The following is a 19,179-nucleotide window of genomic DNA, read 5'->3' as shown; positions in this document are numbered from 1 at the left end:
TCTTAGTTGCTGTGAAGTTACCCAGATGCATGGCTATACCATCCACACATAAAAATGGAACAAGATGCTTCCAGTCCCACTCCTTCCCGATGATATAGATATAGGGTCAGACAGTCGACATACTGTCTGAAGAGCAGAAAACAGTGCATGGTGACATAGGAATGTGCACATCTTTCTGAAAGGGCCACATGAAGTGAGAATAGCACAGCCCCTCACTGCCCCAGAGCAGAAAACAGATAAAGAGTCCATAGTCCAGCCCCATGCTGCCTCTAAAGCCACACCAGCAGCAAAAGGTTTTTTCATTCATTTTTTAATATGACTTTTCATTCATTTCATAGACTTTTCATTTTCATAGACTTTCCTCACAGTTGTGGTACTGAGAATGAAGTTTGCGAGATAAATAAGTTGGAGAGTGCAGGGAGGTAAAGAATACCACCCAGTACAAGTCCAACAGTCCCAAGGCACAATTCATCAAATAGTCCAGGCTCCAGTTACAGTTAGCAGTCAGCTTCTCCTTCCATCCAGCAAAAACCTTTAACTGTTGCCTTTACCTCAGGGATCTTGTGGTTACACCTTGCCACAGTTTCTCCACAGCAATGCCACAGTCTCACCATCACCATCAAGAAGTCTTGCCACCACAGTGTCATTTTCAACAGGGTCTTGCTCTTCTGTGTGGGAAGCTCCCTCACCCCAACCTCTTATCCTAGACACACAGCCGTTGATAATTTGCAAGACCATGTGTCTGCGGTTAAGGTAGCTGGAGAACAGAGGGGGCTAACTCTAATGGCTAAAAAAAAAATAAGCCAACTTTTAGACTAACATGGCATATCCACAGGGCTTTCACTGGCTGGTTTGTGGAAGTAGATTTCCAGGACTTCAATCTTATTTTATTTATTGTTGAGTTGGAACTGACTCATAGCTGGTCCTTACAAGCATTTAGAGGCCATAAACTGCAGGAGCCCATCTGCTTCCTATGGAGTAGCTGGTGGATTCAAACCATGGGTCTTTGAGTTGCCATCACACCTCCTTGCCATTAAACCACCAGAGCTGCTAATCTTGTTATTACTGTTGTTGTTATTGCTGTGTGCCACTGAGTCAGAACCAACCCACAGTTGACCCTCCAGAGGGTTTTCAGTAGTTGTTAGTCACATGGGAGGAGATTGAAATCCTTCTCCCATGGAGCAGCTGGTGGATTTTAACTGCGTGCCTTTGGGATTGCAGTGCAGCTTCCTACCAGAGCCAACCTAATAATAATAATCTTATTAGGTGCTGTTAATGCCTAGTGATCCTGGGTACAAAGAAAAGAAGTCCTGCTCAACCCTGTGTCATCCTCACAACCTGAGCTGGCCCCTAACCTATTATTATAGTCACTGTGTCAATCCATCTTGTCAAGGGTCACTTGTCTACTTCCCAAGCACGTTGCCTTTACACAGTCAATGAAACTCAAGTAAACATTTTTACTATATTTTCTACTTTCAATGAAGATCTGACATCAACAAGGATATTCTTTATTCCACATCCTCTTCTGAACCCAGCTTGAATTTCTGACATTTTCCTATCATTTTTAAAATTGTCCAAAGCAATGCTTTCTGTGTGATATTAATGGTACTCTCCTATGATGTCTACCTTTCTAGTCCATCTTGATCTAGGGGCCCCACTGAAATCTGTTCTACATCATATCCATGTACAAGACTTCCCTGACAGATTAAATGATGGTTCTACATAAGGTGCATTGATGGCAATAGAACCCATGTTTCCCACCCAAAAGGCAAGAAATACACCGAACCACCATAGACCTCATGGATAATAACTTAGGGGCAGAGATTTATTTTCTGAAACCCTCTGGATGATCATAGATCCCTTTCTCTGCTTTTTCATGAGGAGACCCATGAGCACAGCTCTGAGGCAAACCAATTGGAGCCAATTTTGACTCACAGCAATGCCATTAGGCATAGACCCACCTGTGGGTTTCCAAGTCAGCTCTCCTCTTTCTGCCCTATTTCACAGCACAGCCAACTTCCAGAGGATCATTTGCTGTTCTTGTTGTCATTGTTAGATGCCATTGAGTCAAAACCAACTCATATCTGACCCTCCAGTGGGTTCTCAGAGATAATCTCACAGGAGGAGATTGCCTACATTTCTCTTGCTGAGCAGCTGGTGGATTTGAACCATTTGCCTTTGGGTTAGCAGTACACCTCCTTACTCACTTAACCACTAGAGTTCCCTTTCAAAGGATTAGGAAGTATCTTTTTCCTTTTTTTATCAAAATGTGTTTCTAGATCATTCATTCCCAGCTTCCCACGGAAAATCCCTAAGCCATCCACTTCCTGTTTTGGTTTTATTTCCCTTTCCCACTGATGGGCTATTCGACCTTCTATGCTCTGACATGATCACCAGACTCATACTGGGAAGTGACACTTCTCTCAGGCCACAGCGAGCAGAGGGAGAGTTCTACCCCAGCCTTGTGTGTGAGCCAGCAAAGGGTTCCTCCTAGGGGTCCAAGGATTTCTTTACGCTGACAAGACTGACGGGCTTTGAGATCCCTGTCCAGTACAAATGCAAAATTATATTAACAATTTTTGCTGAGTTTTCAAACTTCTTGATCCACTTCTATTTTGGACTAAGATCCTCCTGTGCTTTGTTTGGACAACTAGATTAACTGAAAGTATCCCCATTCTTTTTCTCCTCTACTGTTTGTCCTGTCCTCTGGGCCCAACATTCCTGGCATATTTGGAGCAAGTAGGCAGCTGACTAGAGGCCGCTCTTTTAAGTCTCCTTTCAGCTCTGCAGTTTTGTTTCCAACACAGTATCTTTGCTTTGTTTATTCTCTGTTCTCCACTCCCTGGCCAAGGCCAGATGCAGGGCAAGCCATTGGAGGACACCCACCAACCCCCTCCCAGCACTGCCTGTACAGACAAGTCACCCTAGGAGCAGCTGCTTGGAAACTCCAGAGCCCCCACACACTCCAAAGGGAAACATGTGAAACCATCAGACAAAGGAGGTGCTAATCAAGCTCCAGTCTTAAGGGGAATTTCCCCAAACACATCTGGCACCAACAAAGAAAAGAAAGTATCAGGTGAAGCCCAGGCCTGCCTTGGAAGATGCACAATTAGTTGTCCTTGAAGCATAATGAAGGGCTCTTGTTTGAGACCTAACCTTCCCTAGTGCTGACTTCCAGGGTGACCTCTGCTGGCTGTCTCCACATCTGTAGGCCTCTGCTCTGCTCTGCTCTCTCCAAAAGTTCCCTCAGAGCTGTACGCATTAAGCAAGATGGTGGTGCTTCCAACTGAGAAAAGACATGGACCAGGCTTCATCATTCTCTGTCAGGCCCGGCTAGTTCACCTTTAAAATCTTACCTTGAGGAAAGGTCACCCATATTCATATCAGACAAAAATCTGAAGTTTACTCTAATCTCTAAATTGTTTTCAAGTTCCCATGGGTGAGAGAAAGTTTGATTCATTTTGTTAATAAGCAAAGGTCTTATTTTTCCACCTCCCATCATATAAACGTCAAAGAGAAAGCATGTCATGTTGAATCAAAAACAGTTCCAGCATTTCTAAAAAGTCAAGTGGAGATAAAACAGATGACTTTCCCCTGCCACCCACCCCAAAAAAAAAGGTTTTGGCCTTACCCCTAAAGCCTTAATACCTTAAGTTAACCTCAACAAAGGCCTCATGAAAATGTTTGCTGTTAAAAAATAGTTAAAAGTTGTCTGAGCAGAAAGACCAGCCTGGAAGATTACAGGTGTCTGGTAACTTTTGAGGAATCAAACCACTGTGAAAGCTAAGGCCTAGCAAGACGGGGCAGGAAGCCATGATAAAAGATTCAGAATATTGCAACAAGCCTGTCCCCTCATCAAGCCAAGGCTTCATTCCAGCTGCTGAAATGTAGATTCCGATGCTATTTATCTGGGTTAGAAATGCAAATGTTCAGCAGGGCGGTTGAACCCACTGACTGCACCTTGAATTTATAGCCCCCGCATGAGTACTGGAATCCACACACAAATATTTCGTCTTCAGAACTTAGCTGGAGCTGTTCTGTCCACATCTGTGAGGGAGAGAAAGGGCAGCACCTTGGCCCTTTCCATTTGACTAATGGAAAACCAAGGGTCATGGAGGTTAAGTGTCTTGCCCAGGGTGACAGAGTTCACAAGGTCTCCTCCCAGTTAAAAGTTCCTGCTGGAGCCATCACTAGATTTATAGCCCCACCCCCTACCCCAAGAACTGAGTAAACATGGGATAAAACAAATATTTCCTGTAAGGACTGAATTTCCAAAATGAGTTCTGAACTGCTGCTGCATGTGCACTAAAGAGAAGACCTTTCATAACCATCGGTTCAGATGGTGCCAATGGCACACCAGTCTCCAAACCACATACCGAGTTTGCTGCAAGACACTGAATCCCTAGCCCAGTGTCCCTCCCAGAGGCTGGTGTCCAACAGCCCTCCTTTGAGCTATCAGCAGTTCAACCAGCAATTACAAGCCAGATGGTGATTCAGAGACAGGGCAGTAGGGAATGCAACCAGGACACAAAGGATATTGCACACTGTCCTTGGGAGGCACCATCCAACTCACAGCAGCTAGGACAGCTGGCACCATGCAGGGATGCATGTGTGTGCCATGTGCAAAGGCACTGAGGCACACAGCCCAGGACTTTCGAGAGAGCTATTCATTTGCCCTCCCAAAGAGCCCAAAGGAACACTCTGTCCACCTCAGTTACCTCTGCATTGTTTTGCTTGTCTCTGGAGTAGCAGCAAATGTTGTCATGTGCCAGTGAGTTGGAATCAGTTCACAGCTGCACCTCCAATGGGTTTTCAGAGACTGTAAATCGCATGGAAGGACACTGCCCATCCTTCTCCCATGGAGCACCTAGTGGATTTGAATCCTAAGCCTTAGCATATGAGACATTATTATTATTATTGTCAACCGCTACTGAGTCAGTTATAACTTACGACTACCCCTCACACAGCTGAACAAAACTTTTTGCTGGGCCCTACACTTTCCTCAAAATCATCAGTGCAGGCAGGCCCTCTGCTACAGACAATGGAATACCATCCATGGTTGGGACCTCATCCTCCAGCACTGTATCAGACACTATTCATTGTGATCCCAAGGGTTTCTTTTGAAAAGTGCCAGAATTTTTTCCAGTCTTTCTTAGTCTGGGAGCTACACTGAAACCTGTCCACCATGAATAGATCCTGATGGTATTTCAAATATCAATGGTATGGCCGCAAGTGAAAAAAACTTAAAACATTTACTGCAGAAGATTAAAAAAAACACAGAGCTTTCAGAATGGATTACCTCTTAACATTAAGAGAACAAAAATCTCACCACTGAACCAATAGGCAACATCATGATAGATGGAGAAAAGATTGAAGTTGTCAATGGTTTCCTTTTACCTGGATCTATGATCAACATTCATCATGGCAACAATCAAGAAATCAAAAGATGTGTTGCATTGGGAAAATCTGCTCTTAAGGGTCTCTCCAAGGTGATAAGGAGTAATAATGTCATTTTAAAGACTAAGGTGCACCTGATCCAGGCCATGGTCTTTTCAATTCCTTGCTATGTATCTGAAAGTTGGACAATGAAAAAGGATGATAGAAGAATTGATGCCTTTGAGTTGTAGTGTTGGAGAAGAGTACTGAATATCCCATGGACTACAACAAAGAACAACAAATACATCTTAGAGTAACTGCAAACAGGCTACTCACTCCTTAGAGGCAAGGATTTGGACTTGTGTTTCACATACTTTGGGCATGTTGTTAGAAGAGGCCAGTCCTTGGAAAGCAGCATCCTCCTGGGAGAAGTGGAGGGTCAGAGAAAGAGAAGACGATCTTCAAGGGGAGGGAATGGTTTGGTGGGGTTTTTTTAAGGTTGTTGTTTTTTTTTTTAATTTAAAATAAAATATTTTATACTGGTTCACTTACAAAGTTCATATACATTGTTTTTCACACCGTTCCCATTTCCTTTACCCACCCCTCCCTCCACCCATCAAATTGTTCAACCCTATGATTAACCACCCCCCCTACTCCACCCCACCCTACCTCACTCAACCCTCACCCATCCTCACCCCTCTGCTCCCACCCTCCACACCTTGTTTCCTCATAAACGTTCTACAAAAATGGTCTTATACCATACTTGTTCTTATGGGACTGAGTTAGTTCACTCAGCATAATGCTCTCCAGTCCCTCCCAAGATAGGTAATAATTTACAAAATCATTGCTGCTGCATGCTGTGTTGTATTCCATCATGTGAATGTACCACAAATTCTCAACCCATTAGATTGTGGTTGGACATCTGGGCTGTTTCCATGTTCTTGCAACGGTGAATAACGCAGCTATGAACAGTGGTGTACAAGCCTCTGTTTGTGCCTCAGTTCTCATTTTCTTACCTTATATTCCAAGCAGTGGAATAGCTGGGTCATACAGAATTTCTATGTTCAGCTTTCTGAGGAAACGCCAAACTGTCTTCCAGAGTGGTTGTATCATTTTACAATCACAACAACAATGTATAAGAGTTCCTATCTTGCCACATCAAGGAAAGGGAGAGTTACAACGATTGCAGCAATGGTCCCAAATATATCAGAGATAGTGAGAACAGCACAGGATAGGACAGAGTTCAGATCTGTTGTTCATAGGGTTACTGAGTCATAGTCGACTCAACAGCACCTAACAACAACAGTAATCTATTTGATAGCTTTTGGTAATAGTGGTCTTATTGCTAATAATACTTTTACAAGTGGCTTATTTTGCATAGCACAATGCATCCATGCTGTGCAGGGTTTTCTGCTAATTAGTGTTGCTGATCACTTCTTTGTTCCATCTACTTTTTTGCAATGAGCTCATTTTTTTATGAATTTTCTTATTTTTTCCATGCTTCTTGTTCAGTGTTTTCTTATTTTTTCAGAATTTTCTTTTTCACTCTGATGAGAAGTTTTGCTGATTTTCTTGGACATTATCCATAAATTGGTATTTTATTTCAAAGTCTAAAATAGTTCACTTGATCTTGAAATACCCTTGACTTACTTCATTTAGAAGTTTGGAAACGACACTTCTTATTTTCTTTTTTGCTTTGTAGTTATCATCATTTACAGACTGATAGTTCTTGTTTTCTATTTTCAAGCTTGTTGTTTGTTTTTGTTGTTGTTGCGTGCCGTCAAGTTACCTATGACTCATAGTGATCCTATATACATTAGCTCTGAACCCTGCCCTATCCTGGACCAATTTCACTATCTCTGACAGACCTAAGCCCATTTCTCCAGTCACTGAGTCAATCTGTCTTGTCCTGGGTCTTCCTCTCCTATGCTTTCCCTCTACCTCTATCAAACATGATGTCCTTCTCCAAGGAATGGTCTCACCTGGCTATGTGCCCACAGTATAATGAGATAAAGCTTCAAAATTCTTGTCTCCAAGAAGCAGCTTGTTTTATTCTTTCCAGGACAGACCCATTTGGTCTCTTGGTCATTCATGGAATGTTCATTACTCTTCTCCTATAACACAGGTCAAAGGTACTCCTTCCTTATCTACATATAGGCTTTACATAAGCACAATCAGGTGTTCTGGGATTCTCATTCTTCTCAAGGTTAGCCACAATTTGCTGTGATCCACATGCTCAGATGCAAGTGAGAAATTCCCTCTCGTGCAATTAACTGCCTCTGAAAACCTGCCTGAAGTTCAGCTACAGATCAGTTCCCACTTTGATGGCACACAACAACAGCAAGCCACCTGATCAACAATAAATAGGTGGAAGCCAACAGCAGCCCAATCTGCCCTCAGTCACTCTGCATGAAAAGCAAACAGAGAACTTCTCACACACCTCCATCCTCTATCACAGCCACCAGAAGACAGCTGGTGAAAGACTAAGAACTACCAAACTAGCAAGCCATGTAATTGCATTCATTGCTCAGTCAGATATATAAAAACAAAACAATACAAAGATAACAATGACACCATGGCTCAAAGGAAAGAGATAACTTCAGATCAAAAACATACATCCAAAAGCAGTACAAGATAGCACAAACAAGTGACCAAAATACATAATCAGAAAATCTTTCTGAAGAAGGAATGTTAAATAGAACTTTCTGACCGGGAATTCAAAAGTATTACAGCTTAGTGCTTTCAATGGATAGAGAGTTCAAGGAAACAAAGACAAAAGTATAAAAAACATTATAAAAAAAAAAAAAGGATAACAGTGAACAACAAATGCTGGTGAGGTTGCAGAGAAACAGAAACTCTTGTTCATTGTTGGTGGAAGTGTAAAATGGAAGGTAGTATGATGCTTTCTCAAAAAGTTAGAAATAGACAGAACAACTATGAGATATTATCTCACCCCAGTAAGAATAGCAAAATTTAACAGAACAACAAGCAATAAATGCTGGCGAAGTTGTGGAGAAACTGGAACCCTTATTCACTGCTGGGGGTAGTGTAAAATGGTGCAACCACTGTGGAAGACAGTGTGACACTTTCTCAAAAAGTTGCAAATAGAGATACCATTTGACCCAGCAATTCCACTACTGGGAATATACCCTGAAGAGACCATAACTGACACCCATGCAGATATATGCACACCCATGGTTATCGCAGCTTTGTTCACAATAGCAAAGAGTTGGAAACAACCTAAGTGCCCATCAATAAACGAATGGAGAGAGAAGCTGTATTGAAAAACAAGGAACTAATGCAATATTATTCAAAATGGGTGACCCTGGAGGACATATGCTGAGTGAAGTATCTCAGTCACAAACAGACAAATACTGCATGGTGCCACTGTTGTAAAACAAGACTGACATCGGGGTTGGGGGAGACTGAGAAAGATGGGATAAATAATGTATACTGCATTGAAACAGATGAGGGAGAAAACTGTTTAAAAGGGATATGTGATTAGATATTATTGTCATGACAGGAATCTAGAACAAAGGCTGCATAGTGGAGTGGACCTGGGGGGAGGGATTGTATAACAATAAAAGATTTTTTTTTTACTTTTCAAAGAGAAAAGAGAACTGGGGGAGAGGAGTGAGCAGGGAGGAAAGTATACAACAATGAATGAATGTAAATCCAAAGTTAAACTCATTAAAATTTAAAAAAAAATATAACAAATCTGAAACAAGGTATAACTAAAAAGAAAATTGCAAAAACATCATAATTAAATTTTCTACAACCAAAAACAAGAAAGAATACTGAAAATAGGTGAGGAAAAATGAAGAGTTATAAACATATATCTAAGAAGAACCAATAAGGTAAAACTCCAATTTCTAAGTTTAAACAATGCAAGCAGGAAAACAATGGACCAACATATATAAAACTCTCAAAGTAAAATTATGCCAACCAAGAATTACAAAACCAATAGTTAACAAGTACCATAAGCAAAAGTTGAAAAGAGCTTAAAATATGTAGCAAAGTTGTCCCTCAATTATTAAATTAGAATATTTCCAATAAACAGGAATTGAGGGAATTTGTAAAAACCAGGCTAACATTAAAAGAAAAACTAATGAGAGTTCTATAGACAGAGAACCTATAACAACCTAAAAATAGCACATCAAAATATCATTCAGAAACAAATGCACACATAGAAATATCTGAAGTAAAATAGACATGGAAGACTAATTATAAGTAACCAGAGGTTATGAGGACAAATACAAAGCAAAAAAAGGGGGGAATAAATAGTGTAGTTTCAGAAGTTCCAAAAGGAAAGGAGTTTTGATATCCTGCTTTTCACTTGCTAGTAAAATAGTAATTTAAAAGGAAACCTCAAAGAAAATTAATAAATCTCATCACAATGAAAAAAAAGAAACTCCTAAACACAGAGTAAATACTAAAATAATAACAATGAAGAAATTGCCAAGAAAAGCTAAAACAAAGTGAACTTGACACAGAAAAGAACATGAATCAACAAATCAGAAACACCACAAAAAAAGATGCACAACGAAATGACAGCAATAAAACTATTGATAATTACATTGGATCTGAGTGGATTAAATGCATTAGTCAAGATTCATAAATATGTTATATACAAGAGACAATCTTAGGCATGAGGACAAACATGGAGTGAAAAACTAAGGATGAAAAAACATATCAAGCAAACAGTAACTCAAAAAGAAAAGGTAAAGCAATATTAAACAAAAAAAAATCACAGACTTTCAAGGCAAAAATCAGCATAAGAGACAAAGATGGATAATAAAATAATGACTAGAGGGTCTACTGAAGAACAGCACATAATTGTAATTGTATCTACACACTCAATGATAGAACCCTTGAACACATAAATCAAATTTTAACAGATTTGAACAGAGAAACAAATAATTCCACAATAATAGACTTTAATACAGCACTTTCAACAAAGAACAGCTCCCTTTCCTGACAGAAACACTTAAATATAAATAAATAGATAAATACATACATACATACATAAAAGGTATATTCCTCAGAATATGTGGGAGTATGTATAGGAAATCAATGGATAAAATTAGCCTCAAAGGAGAGATATTGAGGGATTCTTCTTGTAACCAAGAATCAGACAAAGATGTCCTTTATCACCACTCTTATACAACACTGTATTGAATCAGAATGCTTACGAGAGCAATATAACCAAAGGGAGATATCACAGGCATTCAAATTAATAAATAAGTAAAAGTATCTCTATTTACATATTATAAAGGCATTTGACTGTATGGATCACAACAAATTGTGGCTAACCTTGAGAAGAAGGGGAATCCCAGAACGCTTAACTGTGCTCATGTGAAATCTATATTTAGACCAGCAAGCAGTAGTCAGAACAGAGCAGGGAAACACTGCTTGGTTCAGGATCAGGAAAGCTGTGTGTCAGGGATGCATCCTATCTCCATATCTTTTCAAGCTATATGCAGAACAAATCAGTCAGGAGACTGGACTTTGTGAGGAGAAATGTGGTACCGGGATCAAAGCAAGACTCATCAACCACCTGAGTTATGCAGATGGCACAACTTTACTTGCTGAAACTAAGGAGGACATGAGGAGTTTGCCTCAGAAGGTCAAGGACTATTTTCTTCAATGTGGATTGAAACTCAACCTCAAGAAAACAAGGATTCTCACCACTCGGCCAATTGTGAGCTTCATGATAGACAGAGAAGATATTATGATTGTTAACAACTTCAGCTTGCTTGGTTCCACAATCAATACTGTCAACACCAGCAGTCAGGACATCAAAAGATTAATTGCATTGGGAAAGTCTGCCATCAGGTAGCTCTCTGGAGACTGAAGAGCAATAATGTCAGTCTGAAGACAAAAATGCACTTGATTCAGGCCATGGTCTTTGCAATTACTTGCTATATATCAGAGAGCTGGACAATAACTAAGGGTGATAGAAAAAGGATTGATGCCATTGAGTTGTGGTGTTGAAGAAGAGTGTTGAACATACCTTGGACTGTCAGGAGAGCAAATACATCTATCCTGGAGAACATGAAACCAAGATTGTGAAGCTCCATCTCACATACTTTCAGGACATGGCCAGGAAGGACCAGTCCTTGGAGAAGGATCTCATGCTTGGAAGGGTGGAGGGACAGCACAGGAGAGGAAGACCCAGGATAAGATAGATTGACTCAGTGACTGGAGAAATGAGCTTAGGTCTGTCAGAGATAGTGAGATTGGTTCAGGATAGGGCAGGGTTCAGAGCTAATGTGCATAAAAGTCGCTCTGAGTCACAGGTGAGTCGATGGCACATAACAGCAACAACATAGGTAGAAAATCCCAAAGATACAGTTGAAAGACTCAGTAAAGTAGCAGGGTACAAAATATGGATTAAAATTAGTCAGAGTCCTTTACAATAGCATAGAGAACTCTGTAAAGAAAAATATGGAAAACTAAACCCTCTCTGGTGACTTAGTAATAAAGAATTGTGCTGCCAATGCAAAGGTATGCAGTTTGAATCCACAAACTGCTCTGTGGGATAAAGATAGACAATCTCCTTCTACTATATTTACTGCCTCTGAAAATCCACGGGAAGGTCAGCTATGGGTCGGTTCTGACTCAAAAGTACACAACAACAACAATAGCAAACCATCTCTGGTGACCTACTATAAGGAGTTACACTGCTGGCCCAAAGGTATGTAGTTCAAATCTACCAGATGCTCTGTGAAGAAAAAAAAAAGATGGACAGTCTCCTCCCATGCAATTTACAGCCTCTGTAAACCTGCTGGAGTGTCAGTTACAAGTAGGTTTTGACTCAACAGCACATAACAAGAAACAACAACAATCCATCTACAAAAGCCATCCAAAGGATGAAATACTTAGAAATTGCTTTAATCAGAGATACAAAGGCCTGTATAAGAAAAACTACCAAACATAAGAAATCAAAAGAGGGCTTGATGAATGGAAGAATATGCCATTTTCGTGGAGAGGCACATTTTAGAGTGCGCAAGGACTGCTGACACCAGTCCACCAAAAAAGTGCCATCCAATGCTGAGCCCACCATCATTCTTCAAAGTGATAGAAACATGAATTACCATCATTACGTGGAAAAGAAAGACACTCCAGAGAAGCAAGGTACTACTGAAGAGCAAAAGCAAAGTCGGAGACCTCACATTTCCTCATCCTACAAAGCCATGGGTAGGTTCAGGGAATGTACAACACAGCCTGGTACTGAGACAAAGACACACACACACACACACACACACACACACACACACACACACACGCGGCTGTGAAACAGCACCGAGAACCCAAAGTAAAATAATCCCCCCGTGAACAGCTGATCTCTGGCAAAACTGAAATCTAGTAAGTGGGGGGAAGACAGCCTCCTTAACAAATGGGACTAGCAAAATCAGCTATGTGGAAACTGAAATAAGATCCATACCTCACATGATAAACAAAAAGTAACTCAAAATATGAATCCAAGAATCTAATGGTAAAACCTAAAACATTAACAATTATCAAAGAAAACAGGGGCAAATCTCTAGCATGGATAGACTGTCAACACACAGCCAAAAATGAACAATCCAAAGAGGATAGACACTTGGTATCTTCTGAAATTTAAATTATGGGTACAAAAGACTTCTCAAAAAGAATAAAAAGGGAAACTACAGACTGAGGGGAAATCAGCAATGACATATCAACAAGGAACCAATCCCTAAAATCTATGGAAAAGTTCAATACCCTCAATGAGACAAATAATGTGATTTAAAAACAAGCAGAGAAAGAAGAAAGATGGCAAACAAGCACGTTAAGAAATGTTTGTGATTGTTAGCTATCATTGTTGTTGTCATATGCCATCAAGTCAGAACCAACTCATAGCTAACCTTCCAGAGGCTGTAAATTACACAGGAAATGTTGTCCATCTACCTCCTTCAGAGCAGCTGGTGGATGCAAACCATGTATTTTTGGACTGGCAGTAAACTTCCTTACCATTTGGCCACCAGGGCTCCCTCAAGACTCCCTTCACTAGCTATTGAGTACTGTTGAGTCAGAAGTGGCCCATAGCTGACCCTCTAGTGGGTTTTCAGAGGCAGTAAATCACTTAGAAGGAGGTGGCCTATCTTTCTCCTGCAGAACAGCTGGTGGATTCAAACCACGTATCTTTGTATTGGCAGCACAATTTCTTATCCGTAGGACAGCAGAACACCATTAGTTATTAGAGAGATGCAAATCCAAACAACGAGACCTCATTTTACCCAACAACAATAGCAAAGTTCAATAAGACTTTAGATAAACAAATTTTAGAAAGGATGTGGGGAGATTGGCACACTCACATTGCTAGTGAGATTTTAAAATGGCACAACCAGTGTGGAAAGCAGTTTGACACATCCGTAAAAAGTTGTAAAGAGAAATACCATTTAATCCACCAATCCCACTACTAAGTATATATCCTAAAAAATTAGATCTGTCACACTAATAGACATATGATATCCATATTCCTTGAAGCATTATTTCAAGAGCAAAGAGACAGAAATATTGGATTGATTGATAAAAAAACATGGTTTACAATTATAATCGAATACCAGGCAATGCTCAAGAATAATGAAGAATCCTTGAAATGATACATAACCTGGATGAATCTAAAGGATATTATGCTGAGTGAAAAAATGTAGCCACCAAAGACCACATTTGTGTGAACCCACTGTTTAAAAAACTAAAGAGTTTACACACAGAATCATTCCTGATTATTTACCAGGTACAGGTAGTTGGGGGTGGGGAGGAGAAAAAATCAGTAAGTAGGTAACTCTTGCGGCTGGGTTTAGGTACCTTCAATCAACTACAACTCCCAGCAACCCTATAAACAGCAGAGCTGACTGACCTTGCCCTATCTGGTGCCGTTTTCATGATCTCTGCCATCCTCAAGCTCATTGTCATCGTCACTCTTCCAATGCATCTCATTGGTGCTCTTCCTCCCTTTTTCTGACTCGCCACCTTTCCCAGCATGATGTCTTTCTTGAAGGACTGCCCCTTCTAATAATATACCCAAAGTATGTGAGATGAAGTTTCACCAGCCTTGCCTTTAAGAAGCTTCCTGCTTGCATTTTCTCTAAGTTAGATTTATTTGACCTTTTGGCAGTCCATGGTGTATTCAACATTCTTTGCCAACATCACACTTCAAAAGCATCAATTCTTCTGTCATACTTTCTCACTGTCCAACTTTCAGATGCACACAAAGCAATTGGAAACATCATGGCTTAGATGAGGTAACAGCCATAGATAGGTTAATATATGGTGAAGGGAAAGGCAAAAAATAATAAGGGCACAATAATCAGCACAATACCAATCAGTACAATTTAAGGAAAGGGAAGACAGACACAGAGAGGTGCTCAAGAAGTAACAGTCAACAAAGAAACTCTGTTACATACACAGTCCTGCAGTATCAGTAGTTACATAGGCAGACAGGCCAGATGAATGGACATGAACAGGTGAAAAAGAGTCCCTCCACGGGCATACAGACAGATGATATGTCTATGCTCATATTAGTATATGCTATAAATAGATTGATGTACACAGCAGAATCAACTGGAGGCAAAGCTATGTGTACTTCTTAACTGTAACCAAATACCCCGAGGGAATGAGCTCTTGGTCCTTAGCCCACAGTTTTGGAAGTATTAAAGCAAGTCGTCATCATATAGGTCACACAGACAATGTCCTCTGTCGTACTCTGGTGAGAAGTGTCTGAGCTCTCGACTTTGTGAGCACCCAGTTAATGTGCATTTGATTTCTGCTTGTCCAGAACAGACTAGAGAAGAAAAGCAAAGATTTACTCACTAAAATAAGCAATCCTATACACTCAGAAGAGCATCTTTTTATCCAAGTTAAAATCAAGAAGACAAGGCATGGTGGGATTAAAGGATTAATGGAAACAAGAATCACAAAGGGGAGGTGGGAAGAGCATACTGTGGGTCCCTTCATTACTGTTACAAAATACGAAGGAATGGTCGAACTCAAAACCACTTTGCTTTGTAAGCCCTCCCTCAAATGACCACTAAATAAATAAATAAATAATTTAAAATAAATTATGTTATCCACCAGAGGCTCTGCTGGAGAAGGAGGGACAATCTCCTCCTGGACCAGTCAGATTCAATTTGACAGTACACACACAAAAAAATAAAGATTTTCAAAAATAAATAAATGAAATACATTATATTGGAGAATGTTAAGTTAATCACATTCTAGTAAAAATAAAACGTAGCCCCCAAAATGGGCATTTTTGCATAGGGAAAAAACGTATTTCTTCTAGAAAAATGTGGAAGAAAGATGATAGGTGATTTTTCCCCCTCTTTTTTACATTTTTCTTTTGATGTCTAATTTTTCCCCCATAATGAGTCATCTTAAATTTTTGTTTTGTAAAAAAAGAAATAAACATCTTTTCAGTTGGAAAAAATGGGGTTTCCTCGCTATATCCCACGTGTGCCCGTTACTGGACAGGGGCTCTGAGGACTTCCCTGCCTAATGTGCTGGTCAGGTGTCAGAACTTGGGGATGGGAGAGTTCATCCCAGGAGACTTCTTGGCTTTTGTGAAAGAGAGGAGCCAGCAGAAGACTCATACAAAGAATCTCATCAAAACCCACCAAGCATGGTCTTCTCAAAAGGAGTGACTCCTTGGTGACAGGTCTCCCGCCTGGGCAATATCTGCTTCTGGGGCTTTGCCGCCTGCTACAACCCCTTGGCATCTGGCCACAGTCCGAGGCTGAGGAGGAGTCCAATCATTATCCCCATTGCACTTAACCTGGCAGAAAGAGTCGGAACATTCCCTCCCCTGAGTCAGTTCCTGGCCTTGACCTGCCGGGCACCACATGACTTGGCATGGAGAAAGTGCCAGGTCTCAGAGGAGACAGCACAGTGTCCAAACATGAATGGCTTATTTTTAGACATGTCCACCCCTCCTGTTCTCACCCCCCTCCAGGGTGAAAAAAGGCATTCTCTCTGACTCAACTCCCTAAACCTACTCTAGTTTTGAGAAACAGTCTTCTCCCTTCATGGCTGGGCCTGCCTGGCAGTCCCAACCCTTCAGGAACAAACTCCCCAACAGTTCTGACGTTTTACAGGCCTTTAGGCAGACAGCTTCTGCAATGATCACCATTCTTCTAACAGCCTGTCCCTCTGAGCAGAGGATGGAAGTGTCTACATTAAACTTCTTGGATCCCCATTTCTGAAGTAAATGCATAAGGAGATCTTCCCATATGATTTCCCACCCGTGGGGCTCCCTCAGACAACATGTCCAAGGAAACCAGAGAACGACCTTCTTCGTCCTTTGCTTCATTCTCCCGCAATCCCTCTCCACAGGCCTTTGTCTCAGTCCTCAGATTATGTCTTGGATCCAAGAAAGAAGGGAGGAAATCTTTTCTTCTGGTAAATTCACCACTGGTAAACTCATGTGCTGCTGTAAAGAGTAAAAGTAATAATAATTTGACAGAGGGAAGTACATGAAGGTCAAGAAAAATGGTTCCAAATATACACCGTCCTGTTTCACAGCCAAGAAGGACCTCGGGTTTGTGTATGTGGGGGTGGGAGCGGTGGGCGTGGAGAAGGGGAACATGAGAAGGGTGGAGAGGATTTTCTTTCTCAAAAACAGTGCCCCCAAGTTTCCGGAAAGGAAGGACACAGTTGTCCTCCCCAGTTGCTCCTTTGTGTTAAGTTGTGTCAGAGAGTCCACAGCCTGCAAGCATCTAAATCTTCAGAAAGAAAAGGTCTCTGTTCTCTTTGGCTGCCACTGGAGTTTCTCCTTTTCGCCTGGCCCTGCATTCTGCCTCTTCCTTCCTAGGTAGCATGAGCACCTCTGGCCACCATGAAACACAAGACCTCATTGACTCAGGTCAAAAGTTGAGCTTTCTCTTATTCTGTCATAGGAATCATTCTTCTCAAGGTTAGCCACAATTTGCTGTGATCCACATGCTCAGATGCAAGGAATCATGCACAGTCCTTGATTCATACGCCACAAAGTTCATCCTCATCCACACCTGTAATTCACCAACACAACTCTCAGTGGAGGAAAAAGTGCTCTGGCAGACATGGCTCCCCACAGAGCCCATCAAGTGGGGTCGCCATTAGCAGGAACCCTTGATCCTTCAGCAGTTCTGGGATTGAGGAAGTTGGTTAAGACTCACCTTTTCTCTAAAGGTCAGGAGCATTCCACAGTGCATAGGAAAAATAGAACCCTCTCAATCTGGCCCTTAGCTTGCTCATTTGAGTTTTCAAACTTCGTGAAGGGATTTGACCTTTCAAGTCAGTCATCGGCTCTGCAATTCTGCTCTTTGAATGGGTTAAATTCTCCATTCCTCCTCAGGGATAAGATGTTTCTTGGCCTCAAATTATTAAGGTCCCTGGAGCTCTGGTGTCATCTCACCCAGGGAATGTGGCCCCTCTGGGCAATACTGAACCCCAACAAGCACCTTCCCAGGCTACAAAAATGGCCCAAGACCATCCTCCAAGTCACCTCACCTTCCTAGAACTCAGTTTTCTTATCTACAAGAGGATGAAGTTGGGGTAAGTACTCGAAAAATTTTCATTCAGCTCTAACATACTATATATAAGCCTACAATTCTCTTTTTCACATGCCCACATGAGATCTTCTCTCTCTCGACCTTAGTACATGACAATCCTACTAAAAACTTTCCAACTAACCCTAACACCAAAGTGCTTTTTAGAGATAAGATGGTGAAACTCCCTCTCACATGCTGTAGGCATGTTTTGAGGAGGGACTAGTCCTTGGAAAGGGACACCATGCTGTGAAAGGTAGAGAGTCAGAGAAAGAGAGGAAGATCCCCAACAATGTGGATGATGTCCACACTACAATTACCACTTTAGAAATGAGGGACAAGTTGCCAAAGGTCTTGGAGCTAAAACACAGTTGTGCTGAGGGACCAGAACCTGACCTCCTGACACTCAAGTCCAGACCCCCCTTCAGAAGCTCCACGGTGTCACTGTGCGTCTGCGCCGACCCAGGGCAGAGCTCGGCCCACTGCACTCTGCGCGCACTCACGTGGGCCTTCTGGACTGGAAACAAGACAAGAAAAGTAAACAGGTCTGCTTCTTCCTGCCATTTCAGCGAGCAGGAGGTCAGGCATATTTCACTAATAGCCAGCTGGCAACCTCAAATTAAACCCAGTTCCCTCAACCCTTTTCCTTCTACTGGGTCTTTCAGGGAACTGATGAGCCAGAGACCTTTACCAGCATATTTAGGGTTGCCCACAGGATCAGACACGTAGTTTCTTCAGATCTTCTTTGTGAAAACTGAAGCGTTTTTGCATGAAAGGAGTAGAAAGGAGACTAAATCTCTTTCCTTGTCCTTTGACTTTGGAAAAAGTCTTCAAGGTTTGAGAGCACTGAAAGTAAAGGCATTAACATTCTGAGAAGTCAGTGTCCATCTACCTCACACCCCACAGGCCAAAACAAGGGTAGTTATGGTGGAAATCATTGTTCAGGTTTAAATCAGAAGTGCCCCCAGTCCCTCAGTGCCATGGCACAGTGACTAGAGTCACAGAAGAGAGAACAATGTCTCCATGGTCCCACAGCTTCTGTCACTATGGAAAGAGCTGTGGTGTGAGGGAGGCTAGATCTGTGTCCTGTCGGAGTTATAAATTGCCCTGGTCACCAGCACACACTATCCATCTTTCATTCACAACTCCCCATTCCTGCAGCGACTCAACCTCTCAAAGACACAACCTTTCAAAACATTTACATTTCTGCCAAGCAAAGATTCATGGGTCTCCAAATCACAAAGTACACAGATTT

The sequence above is a fragment of the Elephantulus edwardii genome, unplaced genomic scaffold (genome assembly GCF_000299155.1).
Source record: "Elephantulus edwardii isolate Elephantulus edwardi_28Jun2011 unplaced genomic scaffold, EleEdw1.0 scaffold00166, whole genome shotgun sequence".
Taxonomy (NCBI): Eukaryota; Metazoa; Chordata; class Mammalia; order Macroscelidea; family Macroscelididae; genus Elephantulus; species Elephantulus edwardii.
Note: the sequence above shows the minus strand (reverse complement) of the source record.